General features: G+C 50.8%; 1 pseudogene; it reads right to left on the minus strand.

Moving 5' to 3' along the window:
• LOC133682889 (probable voltage-gated potassium channel subunit beta) overlaps positions 1-17,678 on the minus strand; it is a 38,556-nt pseudogene extending 20,878 nt beyond the window's left edge.
• Positions 17,679-18,026: the final 348 nt, after the last annotated feature.

The following is an 18,026-nucleotide window of genomic DNA, read 5'->3' on the forward strand; positions in this document are numbered from 1 at the left end:
CTCCTGTGAAAATTTTAGAGTGATCCAACGGTCGGATCAAAAGTTATGGCCCTTTCGAACCGGTACTCTGGTCGAGAGCGACGAGACCTCCGGGACACCGAGGAGAGATTCCACTTCTACTCCAAGGAAAACAGCGTCCGTAAACTCCTGTGAAAATTTTAGAGTGATCCAACGGTCGGATCAAAAGTTATGGCCCTTTCGAACCGGTACTCTGGTCTGGAGCGACGAGACCTCCGGGATACCGAGGAGAGTTTCCACTTCTAGTCCAAGGAAAACAGCGTCCGGAAACTCCTGTAAAAATTTTAGAGTGATCCAACGGTCGGATCAAAAGTTATGGCCCTTTCGAACCGGTTGTCTGGTCGGGAGCGACGAGACCTCCGGGACACCGAGGAGAGATTCCACTTCTACTCCAAGGAAAACAGCGTCTGTAAACTCCTGTGAAAATTTTAGAGTGATCCAACGGTCGGATCAAAAGTTATGGCCCTTTCGAACCGGTACTCTGGTCGGGAGCGACGACACCTCCGGGACACCGAGGAGAGATTCCACATCTACTCCAAGTAAAACAGCGTCCGGAAACTCCTGTGAAAATTTTAGAGTGATCCAACGGTCGGATCAAAAGTTATGGCCCTTTCGAACCGGTACTCTGGTCTGGAGAGACGAGACCTCCGGGACACCGAGGAGAGATTCCACATCTACTCCAAGTAAAACAGCGTCCGGAAACTCCTGTGAAAATTTTAGAGTGATCCAACGGTCGGATCAAAAGTTATGGCCCTTTCGAACCGGTACTCTGGTCGGGAGCGACGAGACCTCCGGGACACCGAGGAGAGATTCCACATCTACTCCAAGTAAAACAGCGTCCGGAAACTCCTGTGAAAATTTTACAGTGATCCAACGGTCGGATCAAAAGTTATGGCTCTTTCGAACCGGTACTCTGGTCTGCAGAGACGAGACCTCCGGGACACCGAGGAGAGATTCCACTTCTACTCGAAGGAAAACAGCGTCCGGAAACTTCTGTAAAAATTTTAGAGTGATCCAACGGTCGGATCAAAAGTTATGGCCCTTTCGAACAGGTAGTCTGGTCGGGAGCGACGAGACCTCCGGGACACCGAGGAGAGATTCCACTTCTACTCCAAGGAAAACAGCGTCCGGAAACTCCTGTGAAAATTTTAGAGTGATCCAACGGTCGGATCAAAAGTTATGGCCCTTTCGAACCGGTTGTCTGGTCGGGAGCGACGAGACCTCCGGGACACCGAGGAGAGATTCCACTTCTACTCCAAGGAAAACAGCGTCTGTAAACTCCTGTGAAAATTTTAGAGTGATCCAACGGTCGGATCCAAAGTTATGGCCCTTTCGAACAGGTAGTCTGGTCGGGAGCGACGAGACCTCCGGGACACCGAGGAGAGATTCCACATCTACTCCAAGTAAAACAGCGTCCGGAAACTCCTGTGAAAATTTTAGAGTGATCCAACGGTCGGATCAAAAGTTATGGCCCTTTCGAACCGGTACTCTGGTCGAGAGCGACGAGACCTCCGGGACACCGAGGAGAGATTCCACTTCTACTCCAAGGAAAACAGCGTCCGTAAACTCCTGTGAAAATTTTAGAGTGATCCAACGGTCGGATCAAAAGTTATGGCCCTTTCGAACCGGTACTCTGGTCTGGAGCGACGAGACCTCCGGGATACCGAGGAGAGTTTCCACTTCTAGTCCAAGGAAAACAGCGTCCGGAAACTCCTGTAAAAATTTTAGAGTGATCCAACGGTCGGATCAAAAGTTATGGCCCTTTCGAACCGGTTGTCTGGTCGGGAGCGACGAGACCTCCGGGACACCGAGGAGAGATTCCACTTCTACTCCAAGGAAAACAGCGTCTGTAAACTCCTGTGAAAATTTTAGAGTGATCCAACGGTCGGATCAAAAGTTATGGCCCTTTCGAACCGGTACTCTGGTCGGGAGCGACGACACCTCCGGGACACCGAGGAGAGATTCCACATCTACTCCAAGTAAAACAGCGTCCGGAAACTCCTGTGAAAATTTTAGAGTGATCCAACGGTCGGATCAAAAGTTATGGCCCTTTCGAACCGGTACTCTGGTCTGGAGAGACGAGACCTCCGGGACACCGAGGAGAGATTCCACTTCTACTCCAAGGAAAACAGCGTCCGGAAACTCCTGTAAAAATTTGAGAGTGATCCAACGGTCGGATCAAAAGTTATGGCCCTTTCGAACCGGTACTCTGGTCGGGAGCGACGAGACCTCCGGGACACCGAGGAGAGATTCCATTTCTACTCCAAGGAAAACAGCGTCCGGAAACTCCTGTGAAAATTTTAGAGTGATCCAACGGTCGGATCAAAAGTTATGGCCCTTTCGAACCGGTACTCTGGTCTGGAGCGACGAGACCTCCGGGACACCGAGGAGAGATTCCACTTCTACTCCAAGGAAAGAAGCGTCCCGAAACTCCTGTAAAAATTTTAGAGTGATCCAACGGTCGGATCAAAAGTTATGGCCCTTTCGAACCGGTACTCTGGTCTGGAGCGACGAGACCTCCGGGATACCGAGGAGAGTTTCCACTTCTAGTCCAAGGAAAACAGCGTCCGGAAACTCCTGTAAAAATTTTAGAGTGATCCAACGGTCGGATCAAAAGTTATGGCCCTTTCGAACCGGTACTCTGGTCGGGAGCGACGAGACCTCCGGGACACCGAGGAGAGATTCCACTTCTTCTCGAAGGAAAACAGCGTCCGGAAACTCCTGTAAAAATTTTAGAGTGATCCAACGGTCGGATCAAAAGTTATGGCCCTTTCTAACCGGTACTCTGGTCGGGAGCGACGAGACCTCCGGGACACCGAGGAGCGATTCCACATTTACTCCAAGTAAAACAGCGTCCGGAAACTCCTGTGAAAATTTTAGAGTGATCCAACGGTCGGATCAAAAGTTATGGCCCTTTCGAACCGGATGTCTAGTCGGGAGCGACGAGACCTCCGGGACACCGAGGAGAGATTCCACTTCTACTCTAAGGAAAACAGCGTCCGGAAACTCCTGTGAAAATTTTAGAGGGATCCAACGGTCGGATCAAAAGTTATGGCCTTTTCGAACCGGTACTCTGGTCTGGAGCGACGAGACCTCCGGGACACCGAGGAGCGATTCCACATCTACTCCAAGTAAAACAGGGTCCGGAAACTCCTGTGAAAATTTTAGAGTGATCCAACGGTCGGATCAAAAGTTATGGCCCTTTCGAACCGGTACTCTGGTCTGGAGCTACGAGACCTCCGGGACACCGAGGAGAGATTCCACTTTTACTCCAAGGAAAACAGCGTCCGGAAACTCCTGTGAAAATTTTAGAGTGATCCAACGGTCGGATCAAAAGTTATGGCCCTTTCGAACCGGTACTCTAGTCTGGAGCGAAGAGACCTCCGGGACACCGAGGAGAGATTCCACTTCTTCTCGAAGGAAAACAGCGTCCGGAAACTCCTGTAAAAATTTTAGAGTGATCCAACGGTCGGATCAAAAGTTATGGCCCTTTCTAACCGGTACTCTGGTCGGGAGCGACGAGACCTCCGGGACACCGAGGAGCGATTCCACATTTACTCCAAGTAAAACAGCGTCCGGAAACTCCTGTGAAAATTTTAGAGTGATCCAACGGTCGGATCAAAAGTTATGGCCCTTTCGAACCGGTACTCTGGTCGGGAGCGACGAGACCTCCGGGACCCCGAGGAGAGATTCCACATCTACTCCAAGTAAAACAGCGTCCGGAAACTCCTGTGAAAATTTTAGAGTGATCAAACGGTCGGATCAAAAGTTATGGCCCTTTCGAACCGGTAGTCTGGTTTGGAGCGACGAGACCTCCGGGACACCGAGGAGAGATTCCACTTCTACGCAAAGGAAAACAGCGTCCGGAAACTCCTGTGAAAATTTTAGAGTGATCCAACGGTCGGATCAAAAGTTATGGCCCTTTCGAACCGGTATTCTGGTCGGGAGCGACGAGACCTTCGGGACACCGAGGAGAGATTCCACTTCTACTCCAAGGAAAACAGCGTCCGGAAACTCCTGTGAAAATTTTAGAGGGATCCAACGGTCGGATCAAAAGTTATGGCCCTTTCGAACCGGTACTCTAGTCTGGAGCGACGAGACCTCCGGGACACCGAGGAGCGATTCCACATCTAATCCAAGGAAAACAGCGTCCGGAAACTCCTGTGAAAATTTTAGAGTGATCCAACGGTCGGATCAAAAGTTATGGCCCTTTCGAACCGGTACTCTGGTCTGGAGAGACGAGACCTCCGGGACACCGAGGAGAGATTCCACTTCTACTCCAAGGAAAACAGCGTCCGGAAACTCCTGTAAAAATTTGAGAGTGATCCAACGGTCGGATCAAAAGTTATGGCCCTTTCGAACCGGTAGTCTGGTCGGGAGCGACGAGACCTCCGGGACACCGAGGAGCGATTCCACTTCTAATCCAAGGAAAACAGCGTCCGGAAACTCCTGTGAAAATTTTAGAGTGATCCAACGGTCGGATCAAAAGTTATGGCCCTTTCGAACCGGTACTCTGGTCGGGAGCGACGAGACCTTCGGGACACCGAGGAGAGATTCCACATCTACTCCAAGTAAAACAGCGTCCGGAAACTCCTGTGAAAATTTTAGAGTGATCCAACGGTCGGATCAAAAGTTATGGCCCTTTCGAACCGGTACTCTGGTCGGGAGCGACTAGACCTCCGGGACCCCGAGGAGAGATTCCACATCTACTCCAAGTAAAACAGCGTCCGGAAACTCCTGTGAAAATTTTAGAGTGATCCAACGGTCGGATCAAAAGTTATGGCCCTTTCGAACCGGTACTCTGGTCGGGAGCGACTAGACCTCCGGGACCCCGAGGAGAGATTCCACATCTACTCCAAGTAAAACAGCGTCCGGAAACTCCTGTGAAAATTTTAGAGTGATCCAACGGTCGGATCAAAAGTTATGGCCCTTTCGAACCGGTACTCTGGTCTGGAGCGACGAGACCTCCGGGACACCGATGAGAGATTCCACTTTTACTCGAAGGAAAATAGCGTTCGGAAACTCCTGTCAAAATTTTAGAGTGATCCAACGGTCGGATCAAAAGTTATGGCCCTTTCGAACCGGTACTCTGGTCTGGAGCGACGAGACCTCCGGGACACCGAGGAGAGATTCCACTTCTACTCGAAGGAAAACAGCGTCCGGAAACTCCTGTGAAAATTTTAGAGTGATCCAACGGTCGGATCAAAAGTTATGGCCCTTTCGAACCGGTACTCTGGTCTGGAGCGACGAGACCCTCGGGACACCGAGGAGAGATTCCACTTCTACTCGAAGGAAAATAGCGTTCGGAAACTCCTGTCAAAATTTTAGAGTGATCCAACGGTCGGATCAAAAGTTATGGCCCTTTCGAACCGGTACTCTGGTCTGGAGCGACGAGACCTCCGGGACACCGAGGAGAGATTCCACTTCTACTCCAAGGAAAACAGCGTCCGGAAACTCCTGTAAAAATTTTAGAGTGATCCAACGGTCGGATCAAAAGTTATGGCCCTTTCGAACCGGAAGTCTGGTCGGGAGCGACGAGACCTCCGGGATACCGAGGAGAGATTCCACTTCAAGTCCAAGGAAAACAGCGTCCGGAAACTCCTGTGAAAATTTTAGAGTGATCCAACGGTCGGATCAAAAGTTATGGCCCTTTCGAACCGGTACTCTGGTCTGGAGCGACGAGACCCTCGGGACACCGAGGAGAGATTCCACTTCTACTCCAAGGAAAACGGCGTCCGGAAACGCCTGTAAAAATTTTAGAGTGATCCAACGGTCGGATCAAAAGTTATGGCCCTTTCGAACCGGAAGTCTGGTCGGGAGCGACGAGACCTCCGGGATACCGAGGAGAGATTCCACTTCAAGTCCAAGGAAAACAGCGTCCGGAAACTCCTGTGAGAATTTTAGAGTCATCCAACGGTCGGATCAAAAGTTATGGCCCTTTCGAACCGGTACTCTGGTCTGGAGCGACGAGACCTCCGGGACACCGAGGAGAGATTCCACTTCTACTCCAAGGAAAACAGCGTCCGGAAACTCCTGTAAAAATTTTAGAGTGATCCAACGGTCGGATCAAAAGTTATGGCCCTTTCGAACCGGAAGTCTGGTCGGGAGCGACGAGACCTCCGGGATACCGAGGAGAGATTCCACTTCTAGTCCAAGGAAAACAGCGTCCGGAAACTCCTGTGAGAATTTTAGAGTCATCCAACGGTCGGATCAAAAGTTATGGCCCTTTCGAACCGGTACTCTGGTCTGGAGCGACGAGACCTCCGGGACACCGATGAGAGATTCCACTTCTACTCGAAGGAAAATAGCGTTCGGAAACTCCTGTCAAAATTTTAGAGTGATCCAACGGTCGGATCAAAAGTTATGGCCCTTTCGAACCGGTACTCTGGTCTGGAGCGACGAGACCTCCGGGACACCGAGGAGAGATTCCACTTCTACTCGAAGGAAAACAGCGTCCGGAAACTCCTGTGAAAATTTTAGAGTGATCCAACGGTCGGATCAAAAGTTATGGCCCTTTCGAACCGGTACTCTGGTCTGGAGCGACGAGACCCTCGGGACACCGAGGAGAGATTCCACTTCTACTCGAAGGAAAATAGCGTTCGGAAACTCCTGTCAAAATTTTAGAGTGATCCAACGGTCGGATCAAAAGTTATGGCCCTTTCGAACCGGTACTCTGGTCTGGAGCGACGAGACCTCCGGGACACCGATGAGAGATTCCACTTCTACTCGAAGGAAAATAGCGTTCGGAAACTCCTGTCAAAATTTTAGAGTGATCCAACGGTCGGATCAAAAGTTATGGCCCTTTCGAACCGGTACTCTGGTCTGGAGCGACGAGACCCTCGGGACACCGAGGAGAGATTCCACTTCTACTCCAAGGAAAACAGCGTCCGGAAACTCCTGTGAAATTTTTAGAGTGATCCAACGGTCGGATCAAAAGTTACGGCCCTTTCGAACCGGTACTCTGGTCGGGAGCGACTAGACCTCCGGGACCCCGAGGAGAGATTCCACATCTACTCCAAGTATAACAGCGTCCGGAAACTCCTATGAAAATTTTAGAGTGATCCAACGGTCGGATCAAAAGTTATGGCCCTTTCGAACCGGTACTCTGGTCTGGAGCGACGAGACCTCCGGGACACCGAGGAGAGATTCCACTTCTACTCGAAGGAAAACAGCGTCCGGAAACTCCTGTGAAAATTTTAGAGTGATCCAACGGTCGGATCAAAAGTTATGGCCCTTTCGAACCGGTACTCTGGTCTGGAGCGACGAGACCCTCGGGACACCGAGGAGAGATTCCACTTCTACTCCAAGGAAAACAGCGTCCGGAAACTCCTGTAAAAATTTTAGAGTGATCCAACGGTCGGATCAAAAGTTATGGCCCTTTCGAACCGGAAGTCTGGTCGGGAGCGACGAGACCTCCGGGATACCGAGGAGAGATTCCACTTCAAGTCCAAGGAAAACAGCGTCCGGAAACTCCTGTGAGAATTTTAGAGTCATCCAACGGTCGGATCAAAAGTTATGGCCCTTTCGAACCGGTACTCTGGTCTGGAGCGACGAGACCTCCGGGACACCGAGGAGAGATTCCACTTCTACTCCAAGGAAAACAGCGTCCGGAAACTCCTGTGAAATTTTTAGAGTGATCCAACGGTCGGATCAAAAGTTATGGCCCTTTCGAACCGGTACTCTGGTCTGGAGCGACGAGACCTCCGGGACACCGAGGAGAGATTCCACTTCTACTCGAAGGAAAACAGCGTCCGGAAACTCCTGTGAAAATTTTAGAGTGATCCAACGGTCGGATCAAAAGTTATGGCCCTTTCGAACCGGTACTCTGGTCTGGAGCGACGAGACCCTCGGGACACCGAGGAGAGATTCCACTTCTACTCCAAGGAAAACAGCGTCCGGAAACTCCTGTAAAAATTTTAGAGTGATCCAACGGTCGGATCAAAAGTTATGGCCCTTTCGAACCGGAAGTCTGGTCGGGAGCGACGAGACCTCCGGGATACCGAGGAGAGATTCCACTTCTAGTCCAAGGAAAACAGCGTCCGGAAACTCCTGTGAGAATTTTAGAGTCATCCAACGGTCGGATCAAAAGTTATGGCCCTTTCGAACCGGTACTCTGGTCTGGAGCGACGAGACCTCCGGGACACCGATGAGAGATTCCACTTCTACTCGAAGGAAAATAGCGTTCGGAAACTCCTGTCAAAATTTTAGAGTGATCCAACGGTCGGATCAAAAGTTATGGCCCTTTCGAACCGGTACTCTGGTCTGGAGCGACGAGACCTCCGGGACACCGAGGAGAGATTCCACTTCTACTCGAAGGAAAACAGCGTCCGGAAACTCCTGTGAAAATTTTAGAGTGATCCAACGGTCGGATCAAAAGTTATGGCCCTTTCGAACCGGTACTCTGGTCTGGAGCGACGAGACCCTCGGGACACCGAGGAGAGATTCCACTTCTACTCGAAGGAAAATAGCGTTCGGAAACTCCTGTCAAAATTTTAGAGTGATCCAACGGTCGGATCAAAAGTTATGGCCCTTTCGAACCGGTACTCTGGTCTGGAGCGACGAGACCTCCGGGACACCGATGAGAGATTCCACTTCTACTCGAAGGAAAATAGCGTTCGGAAACTCCTGTCAAAATTTTAGAGTGATCCAACGGTCGGATCAAAAGTTATGGCCCTTTCGAACCGGTACTCTGGTCTGGAGCGACGAGACCCTCGGGACACCGAGGAGAGATTCCACTTCTACTCGAAGGAAAACAGCGTCCGGAAACTCCTGTCAAAATTTTAGAGTGATCCAACGGTCGGATCAAAAGTTATGGCCCTTTCGAACCGGTACTCTGGTCTGGAGCGACGAGACCCTCGGGACACCGAGGAGAGATTCCACTTCTACTCCAAGGAAAACAGCGTCCGGAAACTCCTGTAAAAATTTTAGAGTGATCCAACGGTCGGATCAAAAGTTATGGCCCTTTCGAACCGGAAGTCTGGTCGGGAGCGACGAGACCTCCGGGATACCGAGGAGAGATTCCACTTCTAGTCCAAGGAAAACAGCGTCCGGAAACTCCTGTGAGAATTTTAGAGTCATCCAACGGTCGGATCAAAAGTTATGGCCCTTTCGAACCGGTACTCTGGTCTGGAGCGACGAGACCTCCGGGACACCGAGGAGAGATTCCACTTCTACTCCAAGGAAAACAGCGTCCGGAAACTCCTGTGAAATTTTTAGAGTGATCCAACGGTCGGATCAAAAGTTACGGCCCTTTCGAACCGGTACTCTGGTCGGGAGCGACTAGACCTCCGGGACCCCGAGGAGAGATTCCACATCTACTCCAAGTATAACAGCGTCCGGAAACTCCTATGAAAATTTTAGAGTGATCCAACGGTCGGATCAAAAGTTATGGCCCTTTCGAACCGGTACTCTGGTCAGGAGCGACGAGACCTCCGGGACATCGAGGAGAGATTCCACTTCTACTCCAAGGAAAACAGGGTCCGGAAACTCCTGTAAAAATTTTAGAGTGATCCAACGGTCGGATCAAAAGTTATGGCCCTTTCGAACCGGAAGTCTGGTCGGGAGCGACGAGACCTCCGGGATACCGAGGAGAGATTCCACTTCTAGTCCAAGGAAAACAGCGTCCGGAAACTCCTGTGAGAATTTTAGAGTCATCCAACGGTCGGATCAAAAGTTATGGCCCTTTCGAACCGGTACTCTGGTCTGGAGCGACGAGACCTCCGGGACACCGAGGAGAGATTCCACTTCTACTCCAAGGAAAACAGCGTCCGGAAACTCCTGTGAAATTTTTAGAGTGATCCAACGGTCGGATCAAAAGTTACGGCCCTTTCGAACCGGTACTCTGGTCGGGAGCGACTAGACCTCCGGGACCCCGAGGAGAGATTCCACATCTACTCCAAGTATAACAGCGTCCGGAAACTCCTATGAAAATTTTAGAGTGATCCAACGGTCGGATCAAAAGTTATGGCCCTTTCGAACCGGTACTCTGGTCAGGAGCGACGAGACCTCCGGGACATCGAGGAGAGATTCCACTTCTACTCCAAGGAAAACAGGGTCCGGAAACTCCTGTAAAAATTTTAGAGTGATCCAACGGTCGGATCAAAAGATATGGCCGTTTCGAACCGGTACTATGGTCTGGAGCGACGAGACCTCCGGGACACCGAGGAGAGATTCCACTTCTACTTCAAGGAAAACAGCGTCCGGAAACTCCTGTGAAAATTTTAGAGTCATCCAACGGTCGGATCAAAAGTTATGACCCTTTCGAACCGGTACTCTGGTCTGGAGCGACGAGACCCTCGGGACACCGAGGAGAGATTCCACTTCTACTCCAAGGAAAACAGCGTGCGGAAACTCCTGTAAAAATTTTAGAGTGATCCAACGGTCGGATCAAAAGTTATGGCCCTTTCGAACCGGAAGTCTGGTCGGGAGCGACGAGACCTCCGGGATACCGAGGAGAGATTCCACTTCTACTCCAAGGAAAACAGCGTCCGGAAACTCCTGTGAAAATTTTAGAGTGATCCAATGGTCGGATCAAAAGTTATGGCCCTTTCGAACCGGTACTCTGGTCTGGAGCGACGAGACCTCCGTGACACCGAGGAGAGATTCCACTTCTACTCCAAGGAAAACAGCGTCCGGAAACTCCTGTGAAAATTTTAGAGTGATCCAACGGTCGGATCAAAAGTTAGGGCCCTTTCGAACCGGTACTCTGGTCGGGAGCGACTAGACCTCCGGGACCCCGAGGAGAGATTCCACATCTACTCCAAGTAAAACAGCGTCCGGAAACTCCTGTGAAAATTTTAGAGTGATCCAACGGTCGGATCAAAAGTTATGGCCCTTTCGAACCGGTACTCTGGTCGGGAGCGACTAGACCTCCGGGACCCCGAGGAGAGATTCCACATCTACTCCAAGTAAAACAGCGTCCGGAAACTCCTGTGAAAATTTTAGAGTGATCCAACGGTCGGATCAAAAGTTATGGCCCTTTCGAACCGGTACTCTGGTCGGGAGCGACTAGACCTCCGGGACCCCGAGGAGAGATTCCACATCTACTCCAAGTAAAACAGCGTCCGGAAACTCCTGTGAAAATTTTAGAGTGATCCAACGGTCGGATCAAAAGTTATGGCCCTTTCGAACCGGTACTTTGGTCTGGAGCGACGAGACCTCCGGGACACCGATGAGAGATTCCACTTCTACTCGAAGGAAAATAGCGTGCGGAAACTCCTGTCAAAATTTTAGAGTGATCCAACGGTCGGATCAAAAGTTATGGCCCTTTCGAACCGGTACTCTGGTCTGGAGCGACGAGACCTCCGGGACACCGAGGAGAGATTCCACTTTTACTCGAAGGAAAACAGCGTCCGGAAACTCCTGTGAAAATTTTAGAGTGATCCAACGGTCGGATCAAAAGTTATGGCCCTTTCGAACCGGTACTCTGGTCTGGAGCGACGAGACCCTCGGGACACCGAGGAGAGATTCCACTTCTACTCCAAGGAAAACAGCGTCCGGAAACTCCTGTAAAAATTTTAGAGTGATCCAACGGTCGGATCAAAAGTTATGGCCCTTTCGAACCGGAAGTCTGGTCGGGAGCGACGAGACCTCCGGGATACCGAGGAGAGATTCCACTTCTAGTCCAAGGAAAACAGCGTCCGGAAACTCCTGTGAAAATTTTAGAGTGATCCAACGGTCGGATCAAAAGTTATGGCCCTTTCGAACCGGTACTCTGGTCTGGAGCGACGAGACCTCCGGGACACCGAGGAGCGATTCCACATCTACTCCAAGTAAAACAGCGCCGGAAACTCCTGTAAAAATTTTAGAGTGATCCAACGGTCGGATCAAAAGTTATGGCCCTTTCGAACCGGTACTCTGGTCTGGAGCGACGAGACCTCCGGGACACCGAGGAGAGATTCCACTTCTACTCGAAGGAAAACAGCGTCCGGAAACTCCTGTGAAAATTTTAGAGTGATCCAACGGTCGGATCAAAAGTTATGACCCTTTCGAACCGGTACTCTGGTCTGGAGCGACGAGACCCTCGGGACACCGAGGAGAGATTCCACTTCTACTCCAAGGAAAACAGCGTCCGGAAACTCCTGTAAAAATTTTAGAGTGATCCAACGGTCGGATCAAAAGTTATGGCCCTTTCGAACCGGTACTCTGGTCGGGAGCGACGAGACCTCCGTGACACCGAGGAGAGATTCCACTTCTACTCGAAGGAAAACAGCGTCCGGAAACTCCTGTGAAAATTTTAGAGTGATCCAACGGTCGGATCAAAAGTTAGGGCCCTTTCGAACCGGTACTCTGGTCGGGAGCGACTAGACCTCCGGGACCCCGAGGAGAGATTCCACATCTACTCCAAGTAAAACAGCGTCCGGAAACTCCTGTGAAAATTTTAGAGTGATCCAACGATCGGATCAAAAGTTATGGCCCTTTCGAACCGGTACTCTGGTCGGGAGCGACTAGACCTCCGGGACCCCGAGGAGAGATTCCACATCTACTCCAAGTAAAACAGCGTCCGGAAACTCCTGTGAAAATTTTAGAGTGATCCAACGGTCGGATCAAAAGTTATGGCCCTTTCGAACCGGTACTCTGGTCGGGAGCGACTAGACCTCCGGGACCCCGAGGAGAGATTCCACATCTACTCCAAGTAAAACAGCGTCCGGAAACTCCTGTGAAAATTTTAGAGTGATCCAACGGTCGGATCAAAAGTTATGGCCCTTTCGAACCGGTACTCTGGTCTGGAGCGACGAGACCTCCGGGACACCGATGAGAGATTCCACTTCTACTCGAAGGAAAATAGCGTGCGGAAACTCCTGTCAAAATTTTAGAGTGATCCAACGGTCGGATCAAAAGTTATGGCCCTTTCGAACCGGTACTCTGGTCTGGAGCGACGAGACCTCCGGGACACCGAGGAGAGATTCCACTTCTACTCGAAGGAAAACAGCGTCCGGAAACTCCTGTGAAAATTTTAGAGTGATCCAACGGTCGGATCAAAAGTTATGGCCCTTTCGAACCGGTACTCTGGTCTGGAGCGACGAGACCCTCGGGACACCGAGGAGAGATTCCACTTCTACTCCAAGGAAAACAGCGTCCGGAAACTCCTGTAAAAATTTTAGAGTGATCCAACGGTCGGATCAAAAGTTATGGCCCTTTCGAACCAGAAGTCTGGTCGGGAGCGACGAGACCTCCGGGATACCGAGGAGAGATTCCACTTCTAGTCCAAGGAAAACAGCGTCCGGAAACTCCTGTGAAAATTTTAGAGTGATCCAACGGTCGGATCAAAAGTTATGGCCCTTTCGAACCGGTACTCTGGTCTGGAGCGACGAGACCTCCGGGACACCGAGGAGCGATTCCACATCTACTCCAAGTAAAACAGCGCCGGAAACTCCTGTAAAAATTTTAGAGTGATCCAACGGTCGGATCAAAAGTTATGGCCCTTTCGAACCGGTACTCTGGTCTGGAGCGACGAGACCTCCGGGACACCGAGGAGAGATTCCACTTCTACTCGAAGGAAAACAGCGTCCGGAAACTCCTGTGAAAATTTTAGAGTGATCCAACGGTCGGATCAAAAGTTATGACCCTTTCGAACCGGTACTCTGGTCTGGAGCGACGAGACCCTCGGGACACCGAGGAGAGATTCCACTTCTACTCCAAGGAAAACAGCGTCCGGAAACTCCTGTAAAAATTTTAGAGTGATCCAACGGTCGGATCAAAAGTTATGGCCCTTTCGAACCGGAAGTCTGGTCGGGAGCGACGAGACCTCCGGGATACCGAGGAGAGATTCCACTTCTAGTCCAAGGAAAACAGCGTCCGGAAACTCCTGTGAAAATTTTAGAGTGATCCAACGGTCGGATCAAAAGTTATGGCCGTTTCGAACCGGTACTCTGGTCTGGAGCGACGAGACCTCCGGGACACCGAGGAGCGATTCAACATCTACTCCAAGTAAAACAGCGCCGGAAACTCCTGTAAAAATTTTAGAGTGATCCAACGGTCGGATCAAAAGTTATGGCCCTTTCGAACCGGTACTCTGGTCGGGAGCGACTAGACCTCCGAGACCCCGAGGAGAGATTCCACATCTACTCCAAGTAAAGCAGCGTCCGGAAACTCCTGTGAAAATTTTAGAGTGATCCAACGGTCGGATCAAAAGTTATGGCCCTTTCGAACCGGTACTCTGGTCTGGAGCGACGAGACCTCCGGGACACCGAGGAGAGATTCCACTTCTACTCCAAGGAAAACAGCGTCCGGAAACTCCTGTGAAAATTTTAGAGTGATCCAACGGTCGGATCAAAAGTTATGGCCCTTTCGAACCGGTACTCTGGTCGGGAGCGACGAGACCTTCGGGACACCGAGGAGAGATTCCACTTCTACTCCAAGGAAAACAGCGTCCGGAAACTCCTGTAAAAATTTTAGAGTGATCAAACGGTCGGATCAAAAGATATGCTCGTTTCGAACCGGTACTCTGGTCCGGAGCGACGAGACCTCCGGGACACCGAGGAGAGATTCCACTTCTACTCCAAGGAAAACAGCGTCCGGAAACTCCTGTAAAAATTTTAGAGTGATCCAACGGTCGGATCAAAAGTTATGGCCCTTTCGAACCGGTACTCTGGTCGGGAGCGACTAGACCTCCGAGACCCCGAGGAGAGATTCCACATCTACTCCAAGTAAAGCAGCGTCCGGAAACTCCTGTGAAAATTTTAGAGTGATCCAACGGTCGGATCAAAAGTTATGGCCCTTTCGAACCGGTACTCTGGTCTGGAGCGACGAGACCTCCGGGACACCGAGGAGAGATTCCACTTCTACTCCAAGGAAAACAGCGTCCGGAAACTCCTGTGAAAATTTTAGAGTGATCCAACGGTCGGATCAAAAGTTATGGCCCTTTCGAACCGGTACTCTGGTCGGGAGCGACGAGACCTTCGGGACACCGAGGAGAGATTCCACTTCTACTCCAAGGAAAACAGCGTCCGGAAACTCCTGTAAAAATTTTAGAGTGATCAAACGGTCGGATCAAAAGATATGCTCGTTTCGAACCGGTACTCTGGTCTGGAGCGACGAGACCTCCGGGACACCGAGGAGAGATTCCACTTCTACTCCAAGGAAAACAGCGTCCGGAAACTCCTGTCAAAATTTTAGAGTGATCCAATGGTCGGATCAAAAGATATGGCCGTTTCGAACCGGTACTCTGGTCTGGAGCGACGAGACCTACGGGACACCGAGGAGAGATTCCACTTCCACTCCAAGGAAAACAGCGTCCGGAAACTCCTGTGAAAATTTTAGAGTGATCCAACGGTCGGATCAAAAGTTATGGCCCTTTCGAACCGGTACTCTGGTCTGGAGCGACGAGACCTCCGGGACACCGAGGAGCGATTCCACATCTACTCCAAGTAAAACAGCGCCGGAAACTCCTGTAAAAATTTTAGAGTGATCCAACGGTCGGATCAAAAGTTATGGCCCTTTCGAACCGGTACTCTGGTCTGGAGCGACGAGACCTCCGGGACACCGAGGAGAGATTCCACTTCTACTCGAAGGAAAACAGCGTCCGGAAACTCCTGTGAAAATTTTAGAGTGATCCAACGGTCGGATCAAAAGTTATGGCCCTTTCGAACCGGTACTCTGGTCTGGAGCGACGAGACCCTCGGGACACCGAGGAGAGATTCCACTTCTACTCCAAGGAAAACAGCGTCCGGAAACTCCTGTAAAAATTTTAGAGTGATCCAACGGTCGGATCAAAAGTTATGGCCCTTTCGAACCGGAAGTCTGGTCGGGAGCGACCAGACCTCCGGGATACCGAGGAGAGATTCCACTTCTACTCCAAGGAAAACAGCGTCCGGAAACTCCTGTGAAAATTTTAGAGTGATCCAACGGTCGGATCAAAAGTTATGGCCCTTTCGAACCGGTACTCTGGTCTGGAGCGACGAGACCTCCGGGACACCGAGGAGCGATTCAACATCTACTCCAAGTAAAACAGCGCCGGAAACTCCTGTAAAAATTTTAGAGTGATCCAACGGTCGGATCAAAAGTTATGGCCCTTTCGAACCGGTACTCTGGTCGGGAGCGACTAGACCTCCGAGACCCCGAGGAGAGATTCCACATCTACTCCAAGTAAAGCAGCGTCCGGAAACTCCTGTGAAAATTTTAGAGTGATCCAACGGTCGGATCAAAAGTTATGGCCCTTTCGAACCGGTACTCTGGTCTGGAGCGACGAGACCTCCGGGACACCGAGGAGAGATTCCACTTCTACTCCAAGGAAAACAGCGTCCGGAAACTCCTGTAAAAATTTTAGAGTGATCAAACGGTCGGATCAAAAGATATGCCCGTTTCGAACCGGTACTCTGGTCTGGAGCGACGAGACCTCCCGGACACCGAGGAGAGATTCCACTTCTACTCCAAGGAAAACAGCGTCCGGAAACTCCTGTGAAAATTTTAGAGTCATCCAACGGTCGGATCAAAAGTTATGGCCCTTTCGAACCGGTACTCTGGTCTGGAGCGACGAGACCTCCGGGACAACGAGGAGCGATTCCACATCTACTCCAAGTGAAACAACGCCGGAAACTCCTGTGAAAATTTTAGAGTGATCCAACGGTCGGATCAAAAGTTATGGCCCTTTCGAACCGGTACTCTGGTCGGGAGCGACTAGACCTCCGGGACCCCGAGGAGAGATTCCACATCTACTCCAAGTAAAACAGCGTCCGGAAACTCCTGTGAAAATTTTAGAGTGATCCAACGGTCGGATCAAAAGTTATGGCCCTTTCGAACCGGTACTCTGGTCGGGAGCGACGAGACCTCCGGGACCCCGAGGAGAGATTCCACATCTACTCCAAGTAAAACAGCGTCCGGAAACTCCTGTGAAAATTTTAGAGTGATCCAACGGTCGGATCAAAAGTTATGGCCCTTTCGAACCGGTACTCTGGTCGGGAGCGACGAGACCTCCGGGACACCGAGGAGAGATTCCACTTCTACTCCAAGGAAAACAGCGTCCGGAAACTCCTGTAAAAATTTTAGAGTGATCAAACGGTCGGATCAAAAGATATGACCGTTTCGAACCGGTACTCTGGTCTGGAGCGACGAGACCTCCGGGACACCGAGGAGAGATTCCACTTCTACTCCAAGGAAAACAGCGTCCGGAAACTCCTGTGAAAATTTTAGAGTCATCCAACGGTCGGATCAAAAGTTATGGCCCTTTCGAACCGGTACTCTGGTCTGGAGCGACGAGAACCTCGGGACACCGAGGAGAGATTCCACTTCTACTCCAAGGAAAACAGCGTCCGGAAACTCCTGTAAAAATTTTAGAGTGATCCAACGGTCGGATCAAAAGTTATGGCCCTTTCGAACCGGAAGTCTGGTCGGGAGCGACGAGACCTCCGGGATACCGAGGAGAGATTCCACTTCTACTCCAAGGAAAACAGCATCCGGAAACTCCTGTGAAAATTTTAGAGTGATCCAACGGTCGGATCAAAAGTTATGGCCCTTTCGAACCGGTACTCTAGTCTGGAGCGACGAGACCTCCGTGACACCGAGGAGAGATTCCACTTCTACTCCAAGGAAAACAGCGTCCGGAAACTCCTTTGAAAATTTTAGAGTGATCCAACGGTCGGATCAAAAGTTATTGCCCTTTCGAACCCGTACTCTGGTCTGGAGCGACGAGACCTCCGGGACAACGAGGAGCGATTCCACATCTACACCAAGTGAAACAACGCCGGAAACTCCTGTGTGAAATTTTAGAGTGATCCAACGGTCGGATCAAAAGTTATGGCCCTTTCGAACCGGTACTCTGGTCGGGAGCGACTAGACCTCCGGGACCCCGAGGAGAGATTCCACATCTACTCCAAGTAAAACAGCGTCCGGAAACTCCTGTGAAAATTTTAGAGTGATCCAACGGTCGGATCAAAAGTTATGGCCCTTTCGAACCGGTACTCTGGTCGGGAGCGACTAGACCTCCGGGACCCCGAGGAGAGATTCCACATCTACTCCAAGTAAAACAGCGTCCGGAAACTCCTGTCAAAATTTTAGAGTGATCCAACGGT

This window comes from Populus nigra, chromosome 2 (genome assembly GCF_951802175.1).
Source record: "Populus nigra chromosome 2, ddPopNigr1.1, whole genome shotgun sequence".
NCBI classification, from domain to species: domain Eukaryota; kingdom Viridiplantae; phylum Streptophyta; class Magnoliopsida; order Malpighiales; family Salicaceae; genus Populus; species Populus nigra.